This window comes from Manacus vitellinus, unplaced genomic scaffold (genome assembly GCF_001715985.3).
Source record: "Manacus vitellinus isolate BGI_N305 unplaced genomic scaffold, ASM171598v3 scaffold_12_pilon, whole genome shotgun sequence".
Lineage (NCBI taxonomy): Eukaryota > Metazoa > Chordata > Aves > Passeriformes > Pipridae > Manacus > Manacus vitellinus.
The window spans coordinates 11,781,170-11,796,756 of record NW_021938949.1 but is presented as its reverse complement, the minus strand read 5'-3'; positions in this window follow the sequence as shown (position 1 = coordinate 11,796,756).

The window sequence follows — 15,587 nt, the reverse complement described above, 5'->3', positions numbered from 1 at the left end:
AGATATACTTCAAGTGACAGAGTGGACAGAACTCCAGTATTTTCTAACTGCTGCCATAAACCTGCTCCCACTAAATATTAGAAATCCCCAATTTCAGACAAAACAGTTGAGGTTTGGAAAGTCTCACCCTAAAATTCTTCTCTGGAGTCCTGACATGTAAAAACATCTTGTTAGTATTAAATGGAGTTATTCAGATTATTCTTAGCTTGAATGTTTGCTGAGGAAATCTTTCAAATGCCAAGTTTTAAGTTCACTTAGGTTTACACAGCTCATGTTAAATTCAGATCTGTACAATGCCCCCAGTGATGGCTAACAGCAATCCTTTATCTTCTAAAGACTGTGGAAATTATGTTCTTTGTACGGATTTACAAAGCAACAGATGATGTGTCAAGACAGTAATTTAAACCATGAATCTGGACTTGCTTAAAGATGAACTTTTGGAAAAGAAAAATGAATAAAATGCTTGTGGCAGACAAGCAGAATCTCTGGTTAAGTGCATCAATTTTTGTTACTGACAGATCTTGTGCTTGTAATAAAACTGAAGTGCTGAGGTCAGTGTCAGATCGAAACTACACTTGTTTTCACAAACATATTTATGTGATGGTAACGGTAGCTATTAGCAGGGTTGACATAGGTATCTGCCAAATAGAAAAATGAGTTCTCCTCATCACAAGATGAGTGAAGTTGGGGGAATAATAAATCATAAAATTAGTTAAGACATCATTTATCTTCTGTGGCTTTCTGACAGTGCAGCTTAGAGTCCTTTAGGACTTAAATTCATTTATTGCATTTTATTGTTATGAAAACCTGTCAAAGCTGCTGTTGGACTGTGGGAAGTTAGATGAGCAGGGGTAACAGTATGTGTTGTTAATTAAGCTGATATTTGCTTGCTTTCATTCAAGGTGGGGCCAGTTTGCTGTAACCTGTTGAATTAACCCTGTAAGGAAAATGAGACAATTCCAAGATGACTAAGTTCTGTTTAAGAACTTGTGGCTTTGGCTATCACTGGTGCTAGTGGATGGCTGGCAGTAACTGTTATAAAAAACAAGATGAGGCTCTGTCCTCTTTAGCTATTCATTTCTATGTGTAGGTTCTGTGCAGTTAATCTAGAATTCCAGTTTTTAACTTTAGCCTCTGTCAGCACGAAGAACTGGTGCTATCTAAATTTTTTATTGGGTATTTTTTTTGCCCTTAATGGATTCCCGAGTATTTTGTAGTTACATGTCAGGGATTTGCTTCACTTGCCATGGAAATGCATTTCTCTGGCATTGCTTCAAGACATGCTGCCATTGCACAACAATTAGAGAGGGAAGAGGATGAGATGAACGTGCTGATCTGAAAGTCCAGAGAGGAAACATAGTAGAATTCTGTCAATTTGTACTTTGCACTCTCATATTCCTAACAGACTGTAGCCAATTATATTCCTCAGTATGGGGTTATTAACAATTTACATAAGATTTTGAATAATGAAGGAAAAGATATTGCTTAACCCCAACGCTCCTATTTTAAACCCCTAGCTTCAGTTTTGCTTTGGGACCGGAGATTTTTAGGTCTGTCTTCAAATCCTGGAATGAACACACCTGAAAAATTAATACTAAATCTCCAACCGAGGAAATTCCTTGGTTGTATTCTTTCCCCAGAGAAGTTTGTGACAACTGCTACACAAAAGTCATAAAGATCATAAGAATGTGCAGGATGCAGAAATGTGGAGAAAGAAAATAGATATTAACTTGCATTCCTTTTAGCCTGAAAATAATTTAGCATTCCTTTACATAATACCTTGAACTATTAAAAAAAAATAAATCATATTTGTTCCCTGCAAGCCAATCAATGGGGGATTAATTTTCAGACAGTATCTTGATTGCACCTGGTGAGGCTGCTGGGGAAGGGGATGGTGCAGAGAAGTTGGACAAGTTCCTTTCCATAAAAAGATTCATTAAAGTATATTTAAGTGGCTTTAGAGGAGTATTCTTATGAAGTCTACATTGTCAGCTTGAGTATTTTTTTGGAAGTGTTAAGCAGTCACTCCATCTGAAGCCCATGGGGAGAGGTTGGGCAGGAGATAGAGGGTGTCTGAGTGTGCTCAGCAGTGCCAGGAATTTGGAGCAGATGCCATTCTGAGACAGCAACTAGTGTGGATGGAGAGGGAGGGAGGAAGCTGCTGGAAGGAAGGATGTACTCAAAGGGTCCATATTGCACACTAATGCTTCTGTGAAGGTCTCACCAGATTTTTATGAGAAATGCTGGAGGACTGGGAATTCTTATCAGAAGATGAAGTGTAGTATAGGCTGTTTTTGGAAGGGAGAATTCAAAATGTAATTTATTAGCACAATGACCATTAAAATAAACCCCTTGCTGTAGCTTTTACTTTTTTGTAGCATTATTTAGAGCAGATATGCAGAATTTCTATAATGTTTTTGTTTTGTTTTGCTGTTTGTTTTAGTTTTTTTTTTTTTGCTCAGCATGTCTTGCTATTTGGTTTTCCACAAGAATTTTAGCATCACCAGCAAGCAGCATATCAGTTGTATAGCACCACTGACTTTCCATCTGCCCTGGGAGCTGAACTGCTCACAGATTACTGTGAGTGTAGTGTTATATAATGAGTGGAGTTTCTGGAATGACAAAACTATTTTGTTTCTTTGAAATGCAGGTCAGGTAGCCTATGGCACTAAGCACAGAATCACAGCATGCTCCCAGGGTCACATAAAAACTCACACATACTCACAAAGACACAAAGGGTATGTCCTGCATATGCAGGAACAAAAAAGGGAGGATGTGATTTTTCTTTTTATATCTCTTGATATTTTCTTTGGGTCCTGAAAAAGGAGGTACTTCAGCATGGATTTGCAAAGGGACTTCTCACTTCTGTGACTGAGGCAAGGAAGGTTGGCTGTAGGTCAGTATGGGCTTCGTTCTAGGCTATTATTATTCTGTGCTGTCCTTTCACACCTCCATTCCCACACAAAGCTGCTTTTGGCAGGCAGCAGATGCATCCATTCACAAAAATACACCCCTAATGCAAAATAAGCTAGTCTGATTTCTGGGGGCTGAAAGCCTCAGCAGGGGTAGCTCTGGGTTTGCTGTGACCATGGATTGATTGACTGAACCAAAGATCTGCTCATTGCCAGAGAGGCCCTGCTACTGTTACTTTCTATCTGCCTACAGTAGGGCTTCATGTTTAACTGGGAACCAAGGAAGTAAATGAGGTATGCTTCAAAGTCACTGCCAATGTTCATGCACGCCCTCTGGGTTAGTGTGGTATGATTGTCCTGCCACATACACTCCCTTCCAGCCCTGCCAGTGCTACTTCTCAGATCTCTGTTCCCCACACTCTCCATGTACACAGCTGGGCTGGACTTGTGCTGCTGGAGCTTAATCCCTCCTGTCCATCTCCACACACGTATTGTGTGTGTAATGATGAGACTTGATCCTTACAGAGCTACTTATACTCTTGATTCTGGGTTTTGATTCCCCCCTTCTGCCCTCTGGTACCCCCTGTCCCCCTTCACCTCTTGTTATTGCATCCATTTGTCCACCTCTCCCTGTTGCTCTCAGGGCACACCATGGGAAGTGAGCCATCAGCTTTGCTGGGCTTTTGCATCAGGTGTGCACAACTTTGGGGGCTTTGAAGGCTTTACTGGCTGCTGCTCTGACTGAGATGAATATTGTGTATCTGTGCAGTGCACAGCAAGTAACATAGCACATCCATATTCTCTGTGCATTGGGCAGAATTTCTCACTTCATACATCATTCTCAGCTTGCTGCAGCAATTTCACAAAGTCAATCCCTATCTATTAACACATGGGAAAAGCAGCAGGGAAATATGCACAGACGACACTGGATTTTTTTCTTTCTTTCAATTTGAGATTTTCTAAGCATATTTGACATAGGCTTTATCCCACTGCAGTATCATGAACTGCACCTGATTCTCTGGAACCAAAACTTCTTTATGTTAAATAGCAACAACAACAAAAAAGTTAGTCTTTAGGTACTTGACATGTTCTGTGCAGGAACTGACTTGCCTGACCCTCATGCCCTGTTGGTTACAGGGCATTTCCTGTAATTTCATAATTTATATAATTAGTATATCTGTAGGTGATCATGTCAGCCTAGGGTAATATCTCTGATCCTCTGTTCATAATTTTTCTAATTATGACTCTTGTATCCTCTACCCTAATTTTCCAGCATGGTTTTTTTCTTCTCAGCCAACATCCAACAAATCTAACCAATCAAAGAGTGACTTTTCTTTGTTAGAAGGGATCTTGGAGGCTTTTGCACCTGAGTAGTCTTCTGATTTGGAGAGAAGATGCATGAAAATTCGTGGGCTGGAAGGTGACATCAGAGTTCTGGCTAGCTGGGTGAGCTGGCAGGAGTGTGACCTGAAATTCTGCTCTCCTCTGGTGTGCCCAATACTCAGCCATCAAATTATCTGTAATTTTCATGTGCCTTTGGGTGTGGGAATAGCTCACTTGCCTCTGTTAGTGCAAATCTTACAGACTGACTGGGTGTCTTGTGCTGCCCATAAAAACCCATAGGAGTGTTTGTGCTTTACAACAGAGGGTGGGAAGCTGGTACTGAGATGTTATTTCTGAGTGACAGCACACCAGTTTCTCTCACTAGACAGCTGAGATCTGCACAAATGCAGAAATCTGCATTTGTGATCTGTGAGTTCTTACTGTTTTGAGTGTGCAATTCCTAATCCCTCAGCTGCAGTGAAAGTGCACTCTGCTGCCATGAAAACACAACAGTGATGACACAGTCATGTGAATATTTGCTCTTTTATGGTAGGAAACTCCAGAGGTTCTATATATTAAAAGCAAAGTTCTGGCTTCACTTATTTAGCATCAGGTTTTTTCTTGGGCTTCAGAAGACACCTTATGCAGTGGACAGACTGAAAAAACAATTGGACAAGGCTGGGGATATATATTCCTTCTTGGAATAATCTCATTTCCAGGCAGGGACTCCACGGACTCTGTGGGGAAGTTGCTGTAGCATTGGCATGAGTTATGGAACAAGTCATTGCAGTGTGGTGCTCTCTGAAATCTTTTATGCAACGTCAAACCCCTGCAGTGTTGTGTTTTAGCTCAGTAGCTGCAGAGTGTTGTGACACACAACCCAGTGCAGTCCATGGCATTGCTGGGAAGCTGTGTCCTGCTGCTGGTTTCATCCTCGAATTTAGGGGTAATTTGTAATACTTTGGGGGTATTACATCACTCATGGACTTCATTTATAACACACATCTGTGAGAAGCCCCCCAATTAATTCAGCCAAACTAACCACTGCAGGCCCTCTAAGTGCTCCAGTTTGTTCATGCTGCTCGTGCTCACTCCTATCCAGGAGGGGGAGGTGGTCTCTAGTGCAGCTCATTAACATTCCTAGTGTCTCTTCTTTCCAGAGACTTTCAGAGTTATGCTTCCCTACAGATGTGGTGTTGCAGATGGACCCCCATTGTGCTTCTGAAGGATTCAATGCTGTTGAAAGCAATTTTGGGAAGAATAGCTGGGAGTTGGAGCAGGCAAGTGGAGTTGCCTGAGCGGGGAGAAGTTGTTTGGTGTCTGTGGCTCTTGCATGCTCTAGTGAGTTGGAGCACCACCTGTGTAGGAACTGCAGGCTGGCTTTGAGCGTTGTGTTCCAGCCTTCTTGGTGTTGGGCAAGAGAAAGGCTCCTATCAGAGTGGAGCAGAGAGAGAGCATGGCACGCTGCAGGCTGGCAACAGGCCAGTCTCTGTGCTAATGTCGCAGCTGACAGGCGACAACCACGTTCCGCAGAGGCGGGTGGTACGGAGCCAGGAATCCTTGGAGAAAGCCCAGGGAGACAGTCTGTCTTACAGACACAGCTCCCTAACTGGAGAGCAGTCTGTGGCACCCTGCTTAGGCTTGTCACACATTGTATTCTCTCCAAGCAGCTGGGTGGGCTGGCACCAGGGAAGGAGGGCTGCTTGTCCCACAGCCACCATGAGAATTGTTCCCAAGAAAGAGCAACTTGGCAGCAGCTCCCTGGGATTTGTGATTTTGGCAAGTTGTCAATGGTAGGGAGTAAGGAAGAGGTGTGAATGAATTATTCTGTCTCCACAAGTTTACTCCCTCTGGGGAATCCAGACACAATCTTCCTCCTCCTGAGCTTGCCTTGCTGGTTTTGTAAATTTGCAGCATGTAGGCAAGGTCCTAAATATCACCTAAAAATATCTGCCCGTCGTGGAGATTTATTCATGCTGGGGCCTTACGGGACATCTCTTCCTAGAGATGATTTTCCCTGATATGCAGAGTTATAGGGCACTCACATGCAGACATGGGATTGCCTCTGTCTAGTTCAGCATAATAAAAATCAGAAGAACAACACAGACCTAAACAGGTGCACTTTCTCCAGCCAGAAGAAAAGCTTGTAGAGCAAAACAAACAAAATGCACCTATTATCTGCTCTTTGTAAAGAGATTCACAGCCAGAGAAAAAGAATTCCTGGCCTTTCATTGTTGGAACTGGCAGTGATGAAGTTAAAGTCCCTCTCCAGTCCTTAAAAAAAACTTGTTATTTTCCCAATAGTATTTGAGGCTAAGTTCTGTTTGCAAGCGTCGTGCAATAATTTGCAGTTTATTCTTGGTTTTTTTCAAAAGGTTTGACTCAGTCACATGGTTCCTGGGTTTGGGACACTTTGGAGATTGCCAAGCCTTTGGGAAGCTGAGATAAAATGGTAGGAGCTGGTAGTTCTGCATACTGCCCCTTCCCCCTGTCCCTAGCATGTATTTTTAATTAATATTGATTTTCAGTAGTCAAGGATTGCACAGGTTAAAAGAAGCAGGAAGGGAAAATCCCAGGTTCCAGAGGCAGCAATGCCATGGGAGAGAGGGTGGGCAGGCAAGAAGTGTTTTGCTGCTGGAAAACATCATGGTGCGTGTGGTTGCCTCTTTGCATTTGATAACAAAAAAGGCTGAGATCCTGCTAAAAAGAAAGGAGTCGCATTCCCTGTGTAACTCCTGGTGCCAGGAAAGCTACAAACACCATAAGGACAGAGCAGGGACCTTGCAGCCCCAGCCCAGCACTCTGGGGATGAGACAGAAGCCCAGCTGGGGGGTGCTGGGGTGTGTAGGTGGCATCCTTGGAGGTGTGCCCACTGAGCTGGCCAGCTCTTCTGTGCTACCACAGCCTTGGCAGATGAGAAGTGCTGAAGGCAAGTGCTTACTCCTTGGTAAACAACCTAATCCTTTATCAAATAATTTATTTCATGTAAAGGAAGGGGTTTAGTTTGCGAAGCCAATCGGTCTTGTCTAAAACCTCTTTTTTTTTTTTTTTATCTTTGTAGCCTAAGTAAGTGTCCAATTTATAGTATTTAGTAGATAGGATTTGGGATTCTTATCAGTTTAGCAATCTTGGGTTTGAACTTTCTGGTCATGTTTCTAAGGAAAAAAAAATCAGCTCAAGAAACTGACATATTTGACAGTTTATTTGCTTTTATTTTTCATGAATGTCTCAGACATTTCTGCTTGGAAAGTGTGTGTTACAATTTTCAGAAAGTTATAACAATATTCTGAAATTTTTCTCAGACTAAATAGATTTAAAAGTTCAGAATGAGAGAATTTTCTGATTTCTCTAGCTTCAGTATTGTCAGTCAAAATAATTGACACAAGAGCCAGGCAATGCAAAATTTTTAGGGGGATATAAAAATCAGTGGCAAAAGAAGGGATTTAATCAGAGTTGAATATTCTTAGAAGATGGCCTCAAGCATAGATATGGGCTAAAACAGCTGTGCAATTAGATCTAGTTTGTAACCTCTTCAGATCCAGATATTAAGGTAACATGAAGCATTCCACAGCAAGCAGTTCAAGCTAATGTTCAACCTTGTGGTGCTGATTATCCCTGCAGCACTCTGTACATCATCTAGGGGAGTGCCCTGTGGGGCCAAGGGCATCACAGTCATGTCCAGCATCCCAGAGTGAGAAACAACACCATGACTTCACTTTCTGGCTTCTGCCTGGTAGAGTTTGTCTCTGACTTGGGATTTTTCTCATCTTTCAGCCCACTTGAGAACTGGAAACCAGCAAACTCTGATTTTGAGCTCTGCAGTTCTGTTCTCTTGCTTGTCTGTGTCCTTCACACTTGTCCTACAGCTTCTGTGAATGGTTTCTGTCACCCTGAGACAATCTACCCGAACACAAGGATGCCAGTCAGTCAGACCTGGAAGTGGCAAAGCAGATGTCTTCTCACGTGAAATTTGTGTCCTTTACATCCATTCAGCAGTGAAATAGTGAGGAGCCTTTTCTGACTGCCAAGCTTGGATTGACGGATGTCTGCTGAGCTCACCTGTGTGGTTATTGGTCCATCCTGAGGACTTGACTAAAATGGCAGGAATTTTTTGTGGCACCAGAGGTGCCTTTTTTTTTTTAAACTGGGTATCAGTGACATATAGTGGCTTTGTCTTGTTTTGCCTTCTTCTGGCTTGGAGACTGACTGGTAGAAATTGTACAAAATTTGTGTAAGGACTCTTCATTATATCCATTATGCTCAAATGTGGCACTCAGGAAATAAACATGACTAGAGGAAATAAGTGACTAGAGATGCTGACAAGTAGGTCCTGTTTGTCTGCTTCTGGATACAGTGATATTTATCTGTGGAAATAGTTGGATAAAACAACAAACTTATTTTAAATGGTTAAGATCAGGTTAATTTGGAGCCTATCTGTGGTGTTTTATTTTATTATTTTAGATCCTCTTTAGTTTTCACACATAGCAGACTTCCCTACATAGCCTCACCAATCACAGTTCTGACTTGTGCCTCCTTTGCTCTCTTGGTCCATGATCCCTTAGGGATTGGATTGCTAAAGTAGGTCTGGGTTAACTGGATTAGATGGGACTTGATGTGAACAATGAAGCTGACTTTACAATATCCTTATTGAAACAAGAGGGGAAATGCATTGTTTTTTACTTTTTTACTTTGAGAGCCAGAGGTCAGAGCTCCTAAACCCTCTTGGATTCCTCTGAGTTCTTTTTCTTAGAGAACTTGAGAGAACTTTTCTGTTTTGATCCATCAGGGAAGGTCAATTCTCTTCTGAATTTCATCTGTGCAAAACTGTTCTCCAGAATTAAAATTTTCAAATGAGCCAATGATTAGGTTACAGCTCAGAAGCATGGGTTATTTTCATGCATAACTATGATCAATTTTTTGGCTTTTTGGGAAGTTGACTATCCTTGAACGTGGGTCTAAACGTCCAGAAGTGATTAGTGCTGGTTGTGCTACTGAGCATTGACTGCTGCTGAGTCAATAATGGTAAAGTTTGTACTTTTTACCTTAAAACAAAGTACCCATCGTTATTTTGTTTTAGTGACATGGTAGATTTAGTTTAGTGTTGTAGCCCAAGAGAGAAAGAGGTAAAATTTTTATTAAGCCAAGTGGGAGGTTTGGATGTGAAGATGAGTTTATTTACCAAAGTTTATCTACTTTTTTCTCATGTTGTAGTGGCTTTAATGAAAAAATATCACCCTGCCTACTAATTTTCCACTTCCATCATTATGTTTGTGCAATCTTGGAACTGATTGCACATCATAAAATTTTACATCATGTAAAGTATTTTGAGGTTCAATACATTTATCTTAGTTTGCAAAAATAGTTTCTGAATTATATTTGAAGGCTGTGATTTCACATTCCCTAGTCATCAAATTGCAACCATGACTGGAAAAATTTTCAATGATAGATCTTAAAAATATAAATTGCATTGGCAACTTTTTTTTTAATGGTGCTTGTGACTATTAAATTCTTGGTACATATCTGTGGGCAACAGATTAGCTGCCTACCTAAGAATTTTATGCTTTGACATAAAAACAACACAAACCTGCCTTGCTGTGCAGTTTGTAGGATAAACATGGCACTCGCTGCCCATCCTGAGTTACAATAGGCATTTAAAATGTGTTCTCCCTCTTTGCATCAAAGGATTCCAGGGGGGATTACTAGGAGCCTGTGCTCTCTTCTTTCTTTTGAGGGCAGGCTGGCAATACTGAGGAGATATAGAAGATGCCACTATACAATTTTGACAGTGACTCGCAGAGAATATTGGGCTCTCTGCAAAGGAAAAGTCTGAGAAGAAAAATGTTTGTGATGATATTTAAGAGTACAGCTTGTGGGATTGGTCTAAGTGCAAAAATAGTGTCACACTGATTTTTAAGTGACTTCTCAGCTAGAAGAGGAACTGGGAGCAGTGTACACCACAGTATCCCCTGGATAACTCAGCCTCTTGATGTGAATGTGTGAATTTGTCCTGGGCTATATGAGCACAGCATAACACACACACTTCTGCAGGCTGAGTTAGCTTGCTTGAAGCTCTCTGGTGAGCCTTTGCAAGGGCAGGCACACTCATACCTGCTGGGAATGTTCATGTAAAACACATGAGTTACATTAGAGTGGTGTCCTGCTGTTACTGATGCAAGCTGGGTAGGGTGTCACAAGGCTGCCTCCTGATGAGAAGCATAATGTCAGTACCACCAGCAAATGTTATTGGGTAACAAGCTCAGGAATGACACTGCAGGACTGTCACTGTCCTCTGCGTGTCTGTTCTCTGTTAGCACTACTGCTCTATTCTCTCCCCCCACAAAACAAAAGAAAACAAAACAAAAAAACCCAACCCAAAACCACACACACGATAAAACCCCCAGGAGTGCCTGAGACAGAGCTGGCTAATATGTAAGCAGGATGGACTGTGGTGACCATCCCAGGCATGAATTACATGTTGCTCTGGCCTGATTGAAACCACGGATCTGAAATTCTTTCTCTTTCTCCTTCATCTTCTCTCTCAAGCAGTGCAGTGGTTGAATCCAGATTGCTATTTTGCAAATACTGTGTTTCTGTAATAATCCAAACTGGAAGCTGTAGATATGGATGTAGTTGCTTTACAGAAGTCAGGGGAGTTGGATTTAGATGTGGGTTTTCATAGCTGGTTTTCTCCCTATGATTTTACCTTCTGTATAGCTAAGGATGCTTATGCTGTATGTGTGTGCATGATCACTTATGGAGAGTGCTAATCCATGCTGATACTGTTTGCCAGGTAATGAAAGTGCTTTCTCAGTCATCAGTGTTGCAGCACAGGCACTCGTGGACATGTAGGCAGTATTCGTAGGAAATTACTATTTCCAGACAGTAAAATCTGAAATGTGTGGCTGTAATAGCTAGAGCGTTATTTATAGTAGAAAGTGAATCTATCAGTTCTGTCTGGCTTAGTGGGGAAAAGGTGTCACTACAGAAACATCTGCACTTGAAGAGAGAGGAGTTTGTTATTTTGAAGGACTGCAGTTACACATGCACACAAATCTTTTGGGAAGTTTATTCTGGAGTCTGCAGCAGATGACAGGTGAGAGTGAATTAATGTTATATACTTTTGAACTGCCTTTACTTAAAAACAGAGTGGACTGCTGTGGTTACAGTGCTTTCCATGGAAAAGAGATGTTTCTCTGGTTTTGGATACCAGGAGAATAGAGTAGAAAGTGAATGGACCTGGCTGTCAAAATTGTGCTCTAGGAAGCAGTAGGAGTGGGGAGTGGAAGATTAAATGGAATGAACAGTTCTGACCAGTCATAGCTGAGACTGTACAAGGTTGATGTGAGTTCCCACTCTGACAGTGTTAACAAGTTTTGCCATAGTTCAGTTACACCTTGGAAACAGTTAAAGCAATTTAACAGCAAACTTGGTATAATTACTAGTTAATAGCCAGAGCCAGTGCTCCTGAAGTGCAAATTGTTTCTGTATTGATCTAAGCTTACACTGTCAGCATTCTGTAGTGACTGAACTTTTAAGTGCTTAATTCAGCTATATGCAACCATTAATTTTGGTTTTTATCTGCAAAATAAAAGTGCAATTGTTTATTCTATTTTTCTGCAATAATAAAATCAATTAAACTGTTTTTCTCCAAACATAGCTGACCTTTGTAATCAACGTATTTGAAATGCCAACATGTGGAAAGAAAATTAGAACAGGATCTCGTGTTTATTAAGAGAAATGGAAGACTTGATAGCAGGTTAACACTGTAGCTACTGACCAGGCCTCCTTCACGCTGATTTCCAATAGTGGAAGGTCTACGTACTACCAGCCTTCCTGCAATAAGCTTGAGATTTTGTCTCTACACCTGTTCCAGTGTAGTTTGGTATTTAGTGCCTGGGTTGTTACCTCTTGGTGAACTTCAAGCAAAGCACAGAGAAGTGGCATTATCGTCATCAGCACAGAGGAGAGTGAACAGAGTCAGCACATGCATGAATAATTGGAGACATCTGATTTGCAGAATCAAGCTTCCATCTTCAGAATGGAGGAATTGCACAATGCTCCATCAAAATCCATCAGATCTGGACAGGGAGACTGAAAATGGGGGATGGCACAAGGACTAGGAGAAATTGTTTCCCCAGCATCCTCTTCATATCCTCCAAATTCCTCATATGCCAGCAGAGTGGTGCTACCCATTCCCTGAGAGTGATTTGTAGCAGTACTGGGTGATTAATACTGTTAATTGCTTTGCAAATAGAAATTATCAGTTACATAGTTTTCCCATCAAATAATTTCTTCTTGAACAAAAAGCAGATCCTGCACTTGATATGTTTCCAGGTAGAACAAACTGAGATGCACTCACAGGTGCACAGGGATGTTTTCCCTATTTGGGTTCCTCTGAGTAAGACAGGACAGGTAACTGAGCACTCTGCATCGGTCTTTGTGTCAGGATACAATTAGGTCTTTTCTGTTTAAAACTTGTGGGAGAATTTATGGAACCAGAACATCATTAGTGAAGCTGGACCTGGGAGAGGGGAGGGGGGAGACCACCCAAAGCTCCTGCAAGGTGCCAACAGGGACAAGTGACCTAATCAAGCAGAATCATTTAGATGCAGAGATAATCAGCCCCATTTTTCAGCCTAGGCACTATCAAGGATAGCAGCATGCACACAGTAATCCAAGGGCACCCATCAATAATTTAAAGGAACAACAGACTTTCAGACCTTTAGAAAAATCAATTAAACTTCACAAGCAATCACATTTTTCCACCAGCAGAGCTGCTGGCCTGAGAATGAAAGGCACCACTGTACCTGTAGTTTAGTTATGCACTTAAGGGGGAACATCACTGGCAAAGGTAGGTATTTTTCTATTTTTGGCAATGTTTGGTTTGTCCTCATTCTTTTGGGTTTTAAACATCATCTCTGTAACCATCTCTTTGTATTAAACTGTGACTTCCTTATCTTATTCTCTCTGCTTCCTACCGCAAATCAGTGGCATTTCTTGCTTGAGAGGAAGAGTATAGAGCATTTCCTTTTGCTTCCCTCCCATCTATCTTCAAAATAAAAGAAGAAAAAGTCTTGTGGGGGAAATGCCATTAGTTGTTAGGCAGCTTTTTAGGCTTACAACATCTTTGGAAACTGATATTCAAGTCTATTCAGCATTTGAATTAAGTATTTCACCAAATTGGCAAGGAGGGACCACCAAGCTCAGTCTGATTTTTGGGACAGCTGATGAATAGGTTTGAATATGGCTCTTCACTTGTGGCAGTTCAGGACTGGTTCCTTGAATTTAAAATCCACTGTCTCAAGTGCTTATGAAAATTTACTATTTCCATCTGCCTTAGAGTGTAGATGATTACAGAAACAAGTGCATTATCCATGAATGGATGCATTTAATTCAATTGCTTAACACAAACATGTATCTCTTGTGCCCCAAGTGTGGTACCTTATACACTCTGAATGCAGGAACTGGTATCATCATTCTATCAGTGCAGCCAGTGCTTGAAATGCAGAACAGTGGGTTCATAATGTTTCAATCAGACTGTGCCTGAATCACACTGTACTGGCACTTCACATAATTTACATCACTTATTCTTAAAATCCAGAAGTGCTGATTTGTGCTTTTTAAGTCTTTTCTTAAATCTCATGAAGAAGGAAGTGAAACTGGTGAAGGGCTAATAAATATAACATGATACCAAACACAATTTTGGTCTGATCTAGTTCAATCTTTGTTATTAATCAAGTGTCCTCAGCAGCCACAGATTTAACTTTACAAAGTTTTGAAGAATATGATAGCAGCATGTGTTTAATTTTACTAATTTAGAACATCAGGCATCTTCCAGTGAGTCCATTAGACTAATTTTGGACACATACATGTCCATCTGACAAAGACATACAATTCAGTGACTTTATTGCTCTTAATTTTACAGAAAAAGTGCTCACATTTATTAACTGAAAGTATTAAAATTTTGAAGAAGGAATTAAGAAAAGTATGCCTTTTCTAGAAAACCAACTTTGAAAAAAAAGTTGAACACTCAACACTGAAGTGAAATTACATCAATAAATAAAATTATAGGGAAACAGAGATTACTGTTAAGTAGCAACAGTAATGGTGGTTATTCAGTGTTACACTTAATCTTGAAATGATGTACTGCCTTGTCAGCAAAGAATATTCTTAGTTCTCATCTGCTAAGAACTCTAACAAGCAATAAAAGAGAAGGTTTTGGTTCATTTACCCTTGGAAGCTGACTTTAATTCAAAAGTTATTTGAGTTAATGATGTATGACCAAAAGGGTATAATATAGATTCAGCCAACACAAAGGTCTCATACCTGACATGGCATAATATGCAGACCCACCAGTCCTGCTGCCCTATAAAGTGTTTTGTTGTCTCTTCGAGTTGCTCAGAAAAGGGGGTTCAGCACAGCAGGTAACGAGAGAGTTGTCTGGACAATGGGCACTTCAGCAAATACTCCTACAATTGCTTCTCTCTGTTTTCCCTGTATTGGACTCAAGTTGTACAGTCTAATATTGGAGAGTATGGAAGTGATATGTTCCTAGAAGAGTGCTGGGAGGAGTTGTGGTGGTTTATTTTTTCTGTCAGATTTTGTACAGACAAAGGGAAAAAAAGCCAGCTGGGGCAGCATATTTCCTTGCTGCACTGCGCTCAATTTTCAGGCCAATAAGTAGAGGGGTGGTGCAACACCTGACTCCCCTGTTTGGAGCTGGATGTTATCAAAAGATGGGTGGAAGGAGTTCAAGAAACATATTGTGACTTGTTTTGCATCCTCACAAATCTTCACGGCCTGGTTTGTTGCAGGCGTTGTTGCTCATAGGAAGTTTTTGCAATATGGTTTTATTCACTTGAGTTTCCAGATGAGGTACTTGCAGTGATTGATTATGATCTTGCAAGACATATTTTGTTCACAGACGAATTTTGAAAAACATTCTCTATTTCTGGGCACGATATTTTGTAAAATGTGTGCATTCACAGCTTTCTCTCTCCTCCCCCTTCATGGAGTTTCAAACAACCTAGAATTAAGGTGGGAGAGATGAGTAACAGAATTGCAAATATCATCACATCTCTTGCATATGCAACAGCAGCTATGGAAATGCTAGCTGATAAGTTTTCTTCATATTTGCATGTAAAAGGACTCAACTTTGCCTTCCCACTGTGGAATTAGACACATTTCTCTCCATAAGAATCAGATTCTATCTCTGTAAAAGTGATGAGAAGAACCCTGTTATTGTGTGATGTATGGCCACTTAAGCAGCTCTAATTCTTTCAAAGGTCCATTTATCTCTATAACTTGGTGGTGGTGATAAGCCCATTTACAGCAATCATGCCATATTAATCA